The following is a 13,833-nucleotide window of genomic DNA, read 5'->3' as shown; positions in this document are numbered from 1 at the left end:
GCCTCCCGCGGCCGAATCTAAAAGATTTCGAGAAGCAAAAATCCGGCATAAAAATTTTGTATAATCATCCACAAATTTAAACCATGAGTAGGGAAATTACGTATCATTAATTTCATTCTCTCCCAAGCTTGTGCAACATGTTCATGATCAAGTTGCTTAAAATTCATAATATCGTTTCTAAGAGAGATGATCTTAGCAGGAGGAAAATACTTAGAGATAAAAGCATCTTTGCACTTGTTCCAAGAATCAATACTATTTTTAGGCAAAGACGAAAACCAAGCTTTAGCACGATCTCTAAGCGAAAAAGGAAATAGCTTCAATTTAACGACATCATTATCGACATCTTTTTTCTTTTGCATATCACATAAATCAACAAAGCTATTCAGATGAGTAGCGGCATCTTCACTAGGAAGGCCGGCGAATTGATCTTTCATAACAAGATTCAACAAAGCAGTATTGATTTCACAAGATTCAGTATTGGCGAGAGGAGCAATCGGAGTGCTAAGAAAATCATTATTGTTGGTATTGGTGAAGTCACACAATTTGGTAGTATCTTGAGCCATCGCGACAAACAAGCAATCTAACACATGAGCAAACAAAAGCAAATGGGCAAAAAGAGGCAAATAGAGAGGGGGGATAGGGTGAAAGAGGGCGAATAAAACGACAAGGGTGAATTGGGGGAGAGGAAAACGAGAGGCAAATGGAAAATAATGTAATGCGGGAGATAGGGATTGTGATGGGTACTTGGTATGTTGACTTTTTGCGTAGACTCCCCGGCAACGGCGCCAGAAATCCTTCTTGCTACGTCTTAAGCTTGCGTTGGTTTTCCCTGAAGAGGAAGGGATGATGCAGCAGAGTAGCATAAGTATTTCCCTCAGATTTTGAGAACCAAGGTATCAATCCAGTAGGAGGCCACGCGCAAGTCCCTCGTACCTACACAACACAAAGAGCTCAACGCAACCAACGCGATTAGGGGTTGTCAATCCCTTCACGATCACTTACGGAAGTGAGATCCGATAGATAATATTTTTGGTATTTTTGATATAAAGATGCAAAGTGAAAAGTAAAAGGCAAAGTAAAAAAACAAAACAAGATTAAAGTGATGGAGATTGATATGATGAGAATAGACCCGGGGGCCATAGGTTTCACTAGTGGCTTCTCTCGAGAGCATAAGTTTTCTACGGTGGGTGAACAAATTACTGTAGAGCAATTGACAGAATTGAGCATAGTTATGAGAATATCTAGCCATGATAATGTATATAGGCATCACGTCTGTGACAAGTAGATCGAAACCATTCTGCATCTACTACTATTACTCCACTCATCGACCGCTATCCAGCATGCATCTAGAGTATTAAGTTAAAAATAGAGTAACGCTTTAAGCAAGATGACATGATATAGAGAGATAAATTCATGCAATATGAAATAAACCCCATCTTGTTATCCTCGATGGCAACGATACAATACGTGTCTTGCTACCCCTTCTGTCACTGGGAAAGAACACCGCAAGATCAAAACCAAAGCTAAGCACTTCTCCCATGGCAAGAACTACCAATCTAGTTGGCCAAACCAAACGGATAATTCGAAGAGACTTGCAAAGATAACCAATCATACATAAAAGAATTCAGAGAAGATTCAAATATTGTTCATAGATAGACTTGATCATAAACCCACAATTCATCGATCTCAACAAACACACCGCAAAAGAAGAAGATTACATCGAATAGATCTCCACAAGAGACGGGGAGAACATTGTATTGAGATCCAAAAAGAGAGAAGAAGCCATCTAGCTACTAACTATGGACCTGAAGGTCTGAGGTAAACTACTCACACTTCATCGAAGGGGCTATGATGATGTAGAAGCCCTCCGTGATGACGGCCCTCTCCGGCGGAGCTCCGGAACAGGCCCCAAGATGGGATTTCATGGATACAGAAAGTTGCGGCGGTGGAATTAGGTTTTTGGCTCCTCTTCTGATCGTTTGGGGGTACGTGGGTATATATAGGAGGAAGGAGTACGTCGGTGGAGCACCGAGGGGCCCACGAGGCAGGGGGGCGCGCCCCCTACCCTCGTGACCGCCTCCGGTACTTCTTGGAGTAGGGTCCAAGTCTCTTGGGTCTTATCCGAGAAGAAAATCACGTTCCAAAAAGGATTTTTCTGTTTGGACTCCGTTGAAGGAAATATGCCCTAGAGGCAATAATAATGTTATTATTTTATTTCCTTATATCATGATAAATGTTTATTATTCATGCTAGAATTGTATTATCCGGAAACATAATACTTGTGTGAATACATAGACAAACTAAAATGTCACTAGTATGCCTCTACTTGACTAGCTTGTTAATCAAAGATGGTTATGTTTCCTAACCATAGACATGTGTTGTCATTTGATTAACGGGATCACATTATTAGGAGAATGATGTGATTGACATGACCCATTCCATTAGCTTAGCATCCGATCGTTTAGTATGTTGCTATTGCTTTCTTCATGACTTATACATGTTCCTATGACTATGAGATTATGCAACTCCCGTTTGCCGGAGGAACACTTTGTGTGCTACCAAACGTCACAACGTAACTGGGTGATTATAAAGGAGCTCTACAGGTGTCTCCAAAGGTAAATGTTGGGTTGGCGTATTTCGAGATTAGGATTTGTCACTCCGATTGTCGGAGAGGTATCTCTGGGCCCTCTCGGTAATGCACATCACATAATCCTTGCAAGCATTGCAACTAATGAGTTAGTTGCGAGATCATGTATTACGAAACGAGTAAAGAGACTTGCCGGTAACGAGATGGAACTAGGTATTGAGATACCGACGATCGAATCTCGGGAAAGTAACTTACCGATGACAAAGGGAACAACATATGTTGTTATGCGGTCTGACCGATAAAGATCTTCGTAGAATATGTGGGAACCAATATGAGCATCCAGGTTCCGCTATTGGTTATTGACCGGAGACATGTCTCGGTCATGTCTACATTGTTCTCGAACCCGTAGGGTCCGCACGCTTAAGGTTTCGATGACAGTTATATTATTAGTTTATGAGTTTTGATGTACCGAAGTTAGTTCGGAGTCCCGGATGTGATCACGGACATAAAGAGGAGTCTCGAAATGGTCGAGACATAAAGATTGATATATTGGACGGCTATATTCAGACACCGGAAGTGTTCCGGGTGATTTCAGAGAAAACCGGAGTGCCGGAGGGTTACCGGAACCCCCCCGGGAGAAGTAATGGGCCATATGGGCCTTAGTGGAGAGAGAGAAGGGCAGCCAGGGTGGGCCGCGCGCCTCCTCCCCCCTTGGTCTGAATTGGACTAGGAGAGGGGGGGCGGCGCCCCCCTTTCCTTCTCCCTCCCCACTTCCTTTCCCCCTCCTAGTAGGCCGGCCTCCTCCCCTTGCTCCTTTATATAGGGGGCAGGGGCACCCCTAGACACACAAGTTGATCCACGTGATCGTTTTCTTAGCCGTGTGCGGTGCCCCCTTCCACCATAATCCTCGATAATATTGTAGCGGTGCTTAGGCGAAGCCCTGCGACGATAGAACATCAAGATCGTCACCACGCCGTCGTGCTGACGAAACTCTTCCCCGACACTTTGCTGGATCGGAGTCCGGGGAACGTCATCGAGCTGAACGTGTGCTAAAACTCGGAGGTGCCGTAGTTTCGGTGCTTGATCGGTCGGGCCGTGAAGACGTACGACTACATCAACCGCGTTGTGCTAACCCTTCCACTTTCGGTCTACTAGGGTACGTAGATCACACTCTCCCCTCTCGTTGCTATGCATCACCATGACTTGCGTGTGCGTAGGAAATTTTTTGAAATTACTACGTTCCCCAACATCCGTTTGATATTTTGTTTCTTTGAAACACTGAAATATGCAAAAAACAGCAATTCTGGGCTGGGCCTCCGGTTAATAGGTTAGTCCCAAAAATAATATAAAAGTGGAAAATAAAGCCCAATATAGTCCAAAATAGTAGATAATATAGCATGGAGCAATCAAAAATTATAGATACGTTGGAGACGTATTAGGGGGCGCGCCTACCCCCCCCCCCCAGGCGCGCCCTCCACCCTCATGGGCCCCCTGTTGCTCCACCAACGTACTTCTTCCTCCTATATATACCGACGTACCCCCAAACGATCAGATACGGAGCCAAAACCCTAATTCCACCGCCATAACTTTTTGTATCCACGAGATCCCATCTTGGGGCCTGTTCCGGAGCTCCGCCGGAGGGGGCATCGTTCACGGAGGGCTTCTACATCAACACCATAGCCTCTCCGATGAAGTGTGAGTAGTTTACCTCAGACCTTCGGGTCCATAGTTATTATCTAGATGGCTTCTTCTCTCTTTTTGGATCTCAATACAAAGTTCTCCCCCTCTCTTGTGGAGATCTATTTGTTGTAATGTTCTTTTGCGGTGTGTTTGTTGAGATCGATGAATTGTGGGTTTATGATCAAGTTTATCTATGAACAATATTTGAATCTTCTCTGAATTCTTTTATGTATGATTGGTTATCTTTGCAAGTCTCTTCGAATTATCAGTTTGGTTTGGCCTACTAGATTGATCTTTCTTGCAATGGGAGAAGTGCTTAGCTTTGGGTTCAATCTTGCGGTGCCTTTCCCAGTGACAGTAGGGGCAGCAAGGCACGTATTGTATTGTTGCCATCGAGGATAACAAGATGGGGTTTTCATCATATTGCATGAGTTTATCCCTCTACATCATGTCATCTTGCTTAAGGCATTACTCTGTTCTTATGAACTTAATACTCTAGATGCATGCTGGATAGCGGTCGATGTGTGGAGTAATAGTAGTAGATGCAGGCAGGAGTCGGTCTACTTGTCTCAGACGTGATGCCTATATACATGATCATACCTAGATATTTTCATAACTATGCTCAATTCTGTCAATTGCTCAACAATAGTTTGTTCACCCACCGTAAAATACTTATGCTCTTGAGAGAAGCCACTAGTGAAACCTATGGCCCCCGGCTCTATCTTCATCATATTAATCTTCCAATACTTAGTTATTTTCATTGCTTTTATTTTACTTTGCATCTTTATCATAAAAATACCAAAAATATTATCTTATCATATCTATCAGATCTCACTCTCGTAAGTGACCGTGTAGGGATTGACAACCCCTTATTGCGTTGGTTGCGAGGATTTATTTGTTTTGTGCAGGTGCGAGGGACTCGCGCATAGCCTCCTACTGGATTGATACCTTGGTTCTCAAAAACTGAGGGAAATACTTACGCTACTTTGCTGCATCACCCTTTCCTCTTCAAGGGAAAACCAACGCAGTGCTCAAGAGGTAGCACACCTCTAAAAGGTTTAGTCCCTGGCATCTAATCGAAGCAACAGAAGATTTCTCTTGATTTAGTCTAAGGCCCATGGCATCGCCGAACATCTTCAGGATATCTAACAAAGTATCGACCTCCTGCTTGTCTGGGTTCGTGAAGATAATGGCATCATCAACATAGAGACTAACTCTCATGCTAACTCCCCTTCCAGGTAGAGGGGCAAGAATTCCTTGCTCCATAGCAGCGGCCAGGAGGCGATGAAGAGTGTCAATTGCTAGGTTGAATAGCAGGGGCGATAGTGGGTCGCCCTGCCGTAGGCCCTGCCTATGTAGGATCGGTGGACCGGTGACTCCATTAAGCAGGCATGATGAGGACACCGTGGAGAGCAAGAGGGCGATCCAATCCCTCCATCTAACACTAAAACCTAGCTGTTCTAGCAGATCCAGGAGATAATCCCAGGACATCGAATCAAAAGCCTTTGCTATGTCTAGTTTAAAAAGGAGAGCCGGCTTGTTGTGTCTGTGCAACGATTTCACACACCCTTACACATAGAGGTAACTATCATGTATGCATTTTCCTTTTTGAAATGCCGATTGTGCCGGGGAAACAACCTCTCCGATGACTTTGGCGAGCCTAATTGAGAGTACTTTGGCGATCAATTTTGCAACCGAGCTCATCAAGCTTATGGGCCTGAAGTTTTTGACCTCTCTCGCTTCCTCCTTCTTGGGGATCAGGGCTATGAAGGTTTAGTTTAGCTCCTCAAAGTTTGAGCTTGCTGCGTGATAGAATTTTGTAAAAACAGCCATGATATCCTCTTTTATAGTACTCTAGCTAGCTCTGAAGAATTTGCCCATAAAGCCATCCGGTCCCGGTGCTTTTTCAGCCAAAGAGGCTTTGATTGATTCCCACACTTCTTCCTCTGTGAAAGGAATATCAATTCCCTGCCCTGATATGGTTGGCGTTTCCAGTGCCTCCCAGTTGAACGTATGAGCCCGTTGCGATCTTGACCCAAGCTGGCTGAAAAAATGCCGGTGTATCTCTGCTGCCTTTTCATTGTGCTCAACAATCATTGCACCATCCTCTGTTTTAAGTGTTTGAATAAAGTTTTTCTCTTCCTGGCGCTATACTTTGCATGAAATTTTTTTGTGCTAGCGTCTTCTGCTCTTAGCCAGGTCACCTTCGAGGCCTATCTCTTCCGCGCCCTTTCTATGGCCGCCAGTCCCAGGACTCCAGATTTTAGCTGCTTTCCATGGTAGTGTTCTTCTGGTGACAGCAGCCTTGATTCTTGCGCGATATCTAGTCTGAGGATTACTTCTTGCGCAATGTGGAACTGAATTTTAGCTTGGCTCATCATCGACTTGCTCCAGGTTTTGAGATCCCTTGTTGTTCTTCTCATCTTGACCTTGAGCCGGATAAAAGGGCAGTCGTGGGGCACCGGTCTAGTCCATGCATGTATTACTGTCTCTGCGTACTGAGGAAGCTTTGGCCAGTGGTTTTCGAACCTGAATCTTTCCGGTCTCGGAGGGTTTATGATTTGTGACGGAAGCAACGGGCAGTGGTCAGAGACAGACGTTGCTGCAGCGTTCAGAATGGAGCCTCCGTGGGTCGTTTCCCATTCCACATTACAAAAAAACTTGTCAATGCTGCAGAAAGTTGGTTGTTCTCTTTCATTGCTCCAAGTGAAACATCTATTTTGGCACTTGATCTCTTTGAGGCCCGCTTGATCAAGGGCTTTTCTAAATCTTCCCATTATTCTCCTCTTCAGGTTCAAATTGCTCTTGTCCCTTGCTTCATAAATCATGTTGAAATCTCCAATGATTAACCAGGGCTCTCCTGCTGGTGGCGCGTTGGTGGCAATATCTTGCAGAAAATCTTCTTTGAGGGCATCATTGGTTGGGCCATATGCTATTGTGAGCCACCATTGCTAATTATTCCTGATTTCTGTGACCTTTGCGGTGATTGTGAATCTGCCAATTGCATGTGATGCGATCGAGACCCAGTCTTTATTCCAGAGAATAGCCGCTCCTCCCCTAGTACCCAGGGCGGGCAGCACTACACACCCTTGCAGCGCAGATCCACCAATCTCCCTGACTAAGGTAGGTGACCATTGCTCGGTCTTTGTTTCTTTGTATTGTGAGAATCACTGCCTTATGTGTAACTGCTACCTCGTTGATCGTCATACGTCTAGCTGGGGTGTTGAGGCCTCTCACATTCCATGATAACACATTGCAGAAATTTGTACTCATGGGGGCACACAGATTTTTCTCCGTCGACTATCATTGCTAAAATAAGGGATACAATACACCACCAGACGTGCCGGGGGGGCAATGATGGCCACCAACATGCCCAAAACCCCGTCGTTGTCTAGCCTTGCTCGCTAACCTGAGACTAAACATGGAAGATAAACCTAACTCCAACTGGCTTAAGGCCAGCCGCCGACGAAGACTAAGAAGGCTAAAACACATCTAGAACACTAAACTGCCATGCTGGCAGCGCCATCAGGGCCGATCATGCCAGCCACGATCATCCTCAGGGCGTCAACATTCAGGTTGGTGAGGCAAGCAATCACGTCGATGTCTTCATTGGTCAGGGGCACCTCAAATTTCTTGAACAGAGCATCTGTAGCTTGTGGAGTCATCTTGTCACTTGGTCCCATCTTGCCCAGCTCCTGGACCAGCCGGAGAATTGATCTTTGCGCCACCGGAACCGTGCAGTTTGCTGCAGCCTTTCTTGCGCTTATGCGGGAGGGAACTGAGGTTGCTCTGGTCTTGGGGGAGCTGAAGAGCGAGGCGGCTTTGGGGAGGCAAGCACTGAAACCGGCTTTTGGGCAAAGAGGCTCTGAAGATCTGTGGTGCCCGACCTCTTCCAAATCTGCATGGTGTTGACCTTTTGGGTGACTGCCTCAACCTGAAATGCTATCTATGCAGTAGTTGGCTGGGTGGCACAGGGCATGATGTTGGGGAGCAGCGCAAGTGGGGTGTGCTCGGCCTCCCGCTTGTTATTGCTGGAGACGTCGGCGTCTTCCTCGAAATCGAGAGGGGTGGCCAGGGCCTCCAGCATAGCGTTCTCAGATTCCAACTGCATGCAGTCAGTCCGCGGTGGGGGGAGATGGCCCTGCTTGAGTCGGCGAAGGTGAAGAAGGAAGATATCGGGTCCTCTTCCGGAGGGGGGGTGGGGGCTCTTGGCACCAGGGGCAGGGGCGGCGTCGCACGCTGCACCGACAGGCCCCTTGCGCCCACCCTGTGGTGGCGCGGGCCGAGAGTTCTGCTACGGTGGTGCTGCTCCACCGCTTCAGGCGCCTTGCTCTTGGACTGGCGGCCGTGGCCCCGGAGTGCGTCTTTCCAGGACCTGCTGCTACGGCTGCCGTTGTCGTCCCCGTCGTGGTCACACCTGTCGCCGAGGATGGGGAAGCTGCTGCATCCTGACGTGGCCACTTGGAGGACACTACGTCTCGTCCTGCTCTAGCCATCCTCAATGCCAGCCACCCAAGAGCCCGGCTCAGAGAGCCTTGGCATGGGGCGGTTGTATTCTTCTTCGGAGGACGGCAGTCCGCTCTAGCCGGAGTGTGAGGATCGCGGCGAGAGTGGAGTCCGGTCCTCCACTCTATCCGCATGGATGATGAGGTCGTATCAGTGCACGCCCGGCGAAGGAGGCACGTTGTGGTCTGGCGGGGAGAGACCGAGATCTCATCGACACGCCCCACGCCCCGTCGCAGGACCCAGAGCACCCTCTTCGTCGGGATGTGGGCGACGTCCTAGCCCCACAGCCAGCATGCAAAGGTCTTAGTGTGCCCACGCTCGTACGTGCGGCTGTCAAGGCGATCGATCCGGCCGAAGTCACCGAACGCCTCGTTCGCCCCCTCCAGGCTCCAGAACTGCATGGGGAGGTTTTCCACGACGATGCGCACATGGAGGTTGAGCTTCAGGATGGCCGCGTGGTCGTCGGGGTGCCAGGCTCGGACGAAGTACTTGCCGCCGTCCATCTTGATGATGCCGCGATGGACAACATTGTCCCGGTGCGCCGGCTGATCGAAATGCACCAGAAAGGCTTCAGGGTGGTGCGCCGTGACACGAAGCAGATGGGGCGGAGTGTAGAGCTGAGCATCGACGGCCCGGCCCACCGCCATGGGCTTTGTGGCATGCGTCTGGTCCGCGGCCGTGAGGGTGACCGTGTGCTGGCGAAGAACGTACTCCGCGTGCTCGAGCGCCGGGGTAGCAACCACCATCTTGTTGCTGTCGCGCAGCCTTCTGGACGGGTCGGTGTGGGAGAAGCCCACCATCGGAGGGGTCGGCGGTGGGGCGGGGCGGGAGGGAGGGTCGAGGCAGAGTCGCTCCCGCACCGGCACCCTGGTGGACGTCGGCTTCGGGTCGACACGGCCGGCCTCCAGCAGCTTGCGGCGGCTTGGGCACTCTCTCCCGAAATGCCCTTGGAGCTCACAGAAAACGCATCTCAGTGGGTCTCTGCAATCCTTTCTCCGGTGGTGTTTCTCAGGCAACGAAAACATTTGCCGCGGAACCTTCTTAAGAAGGCAGCGCGGTCCTTGGATCGCTGGGAAGAGTGAATGCGGTCCGAGCGGGGAGCCTTTGAGCGCATCGTGTTGCCCGTCGGCCTCATGCCAGCGCTCCGACTTTTCCTCGAAACGACCTCCGTCCATCCCTCCCCATCCTCCTGATAGGAGAGGAATTGATTGCCAAAGGGCACAACGACGATGGATTTAAGGCGCTGGTGCTGGGATGAGGGATGGGCGGCCAGATCCGTCGGTCCGACAGTGAAGGCAACGATAGAGGACTCGCCGTGCTACAAGATACGCGGCGGCTGATCTGGATCTGCCGCCCGCTCGGCTTGAACCTGTTCCCACGAAGTAGGGCAGCCAACGGACCGCTGGGCAGAGCGACGCCACCCCCGGGCGGACAGCCGCTGCTCCCGCATCCAGGAGACCGAGGGTTGCACCCCATCAAGGCTGGTTGGTGGCAGCCGCGGCCGGAGTGGCCAGCTACGCGGGGAGGGGGAGGGGGAGCGGGGAGGATGGAGGGAACGACTCCTGGTTCCCCTTGTGCTTATACAATATGTTTGCAGGGCCGGCCCTGGGGGTATGGCGGCGGGGCGACGGCCCAGGGCCCAAGCGAGGAGGGGGGCCCATGACAAAGTATATATCTATATTATAGCCCAGCAAAAAATAGGTAAAAATAATACAAAAGAACTAGAGAAAAGAAATAAGATGGGCTAGGCCCATCAAATAGCTAGCGAGCCATCGCTGATCGATTAACGAACGCGAAGTCGCGAAGCGGCACCGTGACTCACGCCAGTTGGCAGACAGACGACTGCTCGTTTTCCTTTTCCTTCATAGGTTAGGTTCGTCAGGCGCCGTGACGCCCGTTGGCCTCCTCGCTCCGTCGCTCGGTGCCTTGCCGTGTCATCCTCGCCTCGCCCGCCGCTGGCCCGCTGCCCGCTGGAGCGCGTGCTGCACGACAGTTCAGCAACCCAGCGGCCCGGCCATCCGGCATCCGGCAAGGCGGCACCGCGGCAATACGTATATAAGTATACATCCGACTGGCGACTACAAGTCTTGAAGTCTGCAACGCGGCCGTCCCCAATCCCTAAAGTACGTTTGAATGTTTCCATCCATGTTCCTCAGTTCCAGTCCATCCCCCAAACCCTAATTTGACAATTTCAGCACTTTATTTATTCTTTATTTAGTATTTAATTACGGATTCAACTATACATCCATGATCCATCCTCCAATTTCAGTATGCACGAAGTTTTAAAATTTTCTAATTCAATCTATCATTTTTTTTGTCATTCTATGTACATGTCTAGGGTTCCAATCATCTGATGTATAAATTCCTAATTCTTTGTATCCTCTTTTGATCTTTTCTTCGTGATTGTAGGACATTAGCCTGCCATGTTACCTAAGAAGAAGCAATTGTCGGGTGCTGAAAAAAGAAGAAAAAAGAAAGAAAGTGATCCGAAAATTCTACCATTGAAGGGTTCTTTGAATAACTTCTTTACATCTTCAAGCAATGTTGATGTCATTGAAGAACAGGGGCAAGAAACTACTCCCGAAGAAACCTTTTTTGAAGCACTGAAGTATTATTGTTGTCGATGGAGTCAGTCTAATTTGGTTATTATTGTTCTCGATGGAGTCATTTGAATTATTATAGTCAAATTTTAAACTAAAGATGTGTGACTGAAAGTTACTCTTAATAAGTCATATATATAACACACACGCATACATATATATGGTCTTAGGACTTAGCACATAGGGGCCCATGTCGTCGAGTTCGCCTAGGGCCTCCCAAAACATAGGACCGGCCCTGTATGTTTGTAGTCTGTAGCTTTCCTTCTTCAATCTGTATATGCCGTCTAGGGTTGCGTCCTGATTTTCTTTTATTTTTCATTGTTTGTAAGGTCTTGTTGGCTATTATTATAGCTGGTTGATGGCTTTATTAATACAAAATCAAGGTCAGTTCAAGCCTTTTCTTTAAAAAAGATCAGACGACCGACCTATAGAAAAAGGCGACAAAACTGGTTAGACAGTCATCCCAGATCTAGCTAGACAGAATCGAGAGGCCTTACAAAACTAGCTTTCCAAGGAAGCCAAAGATGGTCGTACACAGAAAAAGCCCCAAAAAAAAAAAAACCGTCGCCGATCACTCCACGAACAATGTTGTCCAAGACCACCCAAACGAAATACTCCCTCCGTTTCTCAATATTTATCCTTTTTTTGAGATTTCAACAAATGACTACGACATACAATGCAAAATGAATGAATCTACATTTAAAATATGTTTACATACATTCATATGTAATAGTTTATTTGAAATCTTTAAAATAACAAATATTTAAGAACGGAGGAAGTATAAGGCAAAGATCAAGCCCTTACGAGGTTCCCCGGGGCACCGGAAGCCACTCGAGGCAAGGAGAAGCGGTCATTATCATACAACAACCTGCCAGCCAGATGCGCTCTACTCCCTCCTTTCCTAAATATAAGTATTTTTAGAGATTTGAATATGGACTACATATAGATGAATATAGATGTATTTTAGAGTGTACATTCAGTCATTTTGCTTCATATGTACTTCCTCTGTCTCTAAATATAAGTATTTTAAAGATTCCACTATGGACTACATACAAAGTAAAATGAGTGAATCTACAATCTAAAATATGTCTATATATATATATATATATATATATATATATAGTTTGTAATGGAATATCTAAAAAAACTTACATTTAAGAATGGATGGAATAGTTCATATTAGAATTTTTATAAAAAAAGACTTATATTTAGAAACGAAAGGAGTATCGTGCACGCATGCATCATCGCGACGGTGACGCATGTGGGTATTTTCAAATGAAAAAAATAATCATTCGGCCAATCCTCCCATGTATTCAGAGAGCTTAAACCAGGACGCGTTCTGCTTTGTTTGATGCTCATGCTGAATGCACAGGATCACTGGCGGAGCTATGTGTATGGCTAGGGGGGCTGTGGCCCCCCCAAACCTGGTAGCTTTTGTGAAGAATTTTTTTGGGATGACATAGATTGAGAAAAATAGGGACTTTTACCCCTTCATAAAGACATATTTTGTCAACCCCCCTCCCTCCCCCCCAAATGATCCTGTGCTAGCTCATGACGCGTTCTGCTTTGTTTGATGCTCATGCTGGATGCACAGGATCACTGGCGGAGCTATGTGTATGGCTAGGGGGGTTGTGGTCCCCCCAAGCCTGGTAACTTTTGTGAAGAATTTTTTTGGGATGACATAGATTGAGAAAAATAGGGACTTTTACCCCTTCATAAAGACATATTTTGTCAACCCCCCCTCCCTCCCCCCCAAATGATCCTGTGCTAGCTCATGACGCGTTCTGCTTTGTTTGATGCTCATGCTGGATGCACAGGATCACTGGCGGAGCTATGTGTATGGCTAGGGGGGTTGTGGTCCCCCCAAGCCTGGTAACTTTTGTGAAGAATTTTTTTTGGGATGACATAGATTGAGAAAAATAGGGACTTTTACCACTTCATAAAGCCAAATTTTGGTCAACCGCCCGGGGAGGGGGCCTCCGCACAACCACCATCTGGCCTTTACTCCGACCAGCCCTCAAAATGATCCTGTGCTAGCTCCGCCACTGAGGATGCAAACCATCGAACAACTGTCCGGTATGTATGCATGTATACGTATTCAACGGGATCTTCTTCTTTCCTAGCCACGCGCGTTCAACACGGTCGTCATTATGGTGACAATACAAACCCGGCCAGGTCCCTTCTCTGGAGAAAGGAAAGGGCAGAGGGTGCCGCGTCGTCCTCGTCTCCCTCACACGGGCTCGCGCAAAAGTCCATCCCACTTTGGGTTAAAAAAAGCATCGCATAGTATTGTCAAGAAAAGCATTCCTTCCGAGTGCAGTGTCTCGGTGCCCAGGCTCATCCGCACCCAGTAAAAAAAATCACAACAAATAAAAAAATCAAAAAATTCCAAAAAAAATTGCATGGTAGAAAATTTGTCGCGTCCGCCCCAATTTTCAGACCATTTGGATATCTCAATAT

Source organism: Triticum urartu, chromosome 3, assembly GCF_003073215.2.
Source record: "Triticum urartu cultivar G1812 chromosome 3, Tu2.1, whole genome shotgun sequence".
In the NCBI taxonomy this organism is placed as follows: Eukaryota; Viridiplantae; Streptophyta; class Magnoliopsida; order Poales; family Poaceae; genus Triticum; species Triticum urartu.
The sequence above is the reverse complement of the archived record's forward strand: the minus strand, read 5'-3'. Positions refer to the sequence as shown.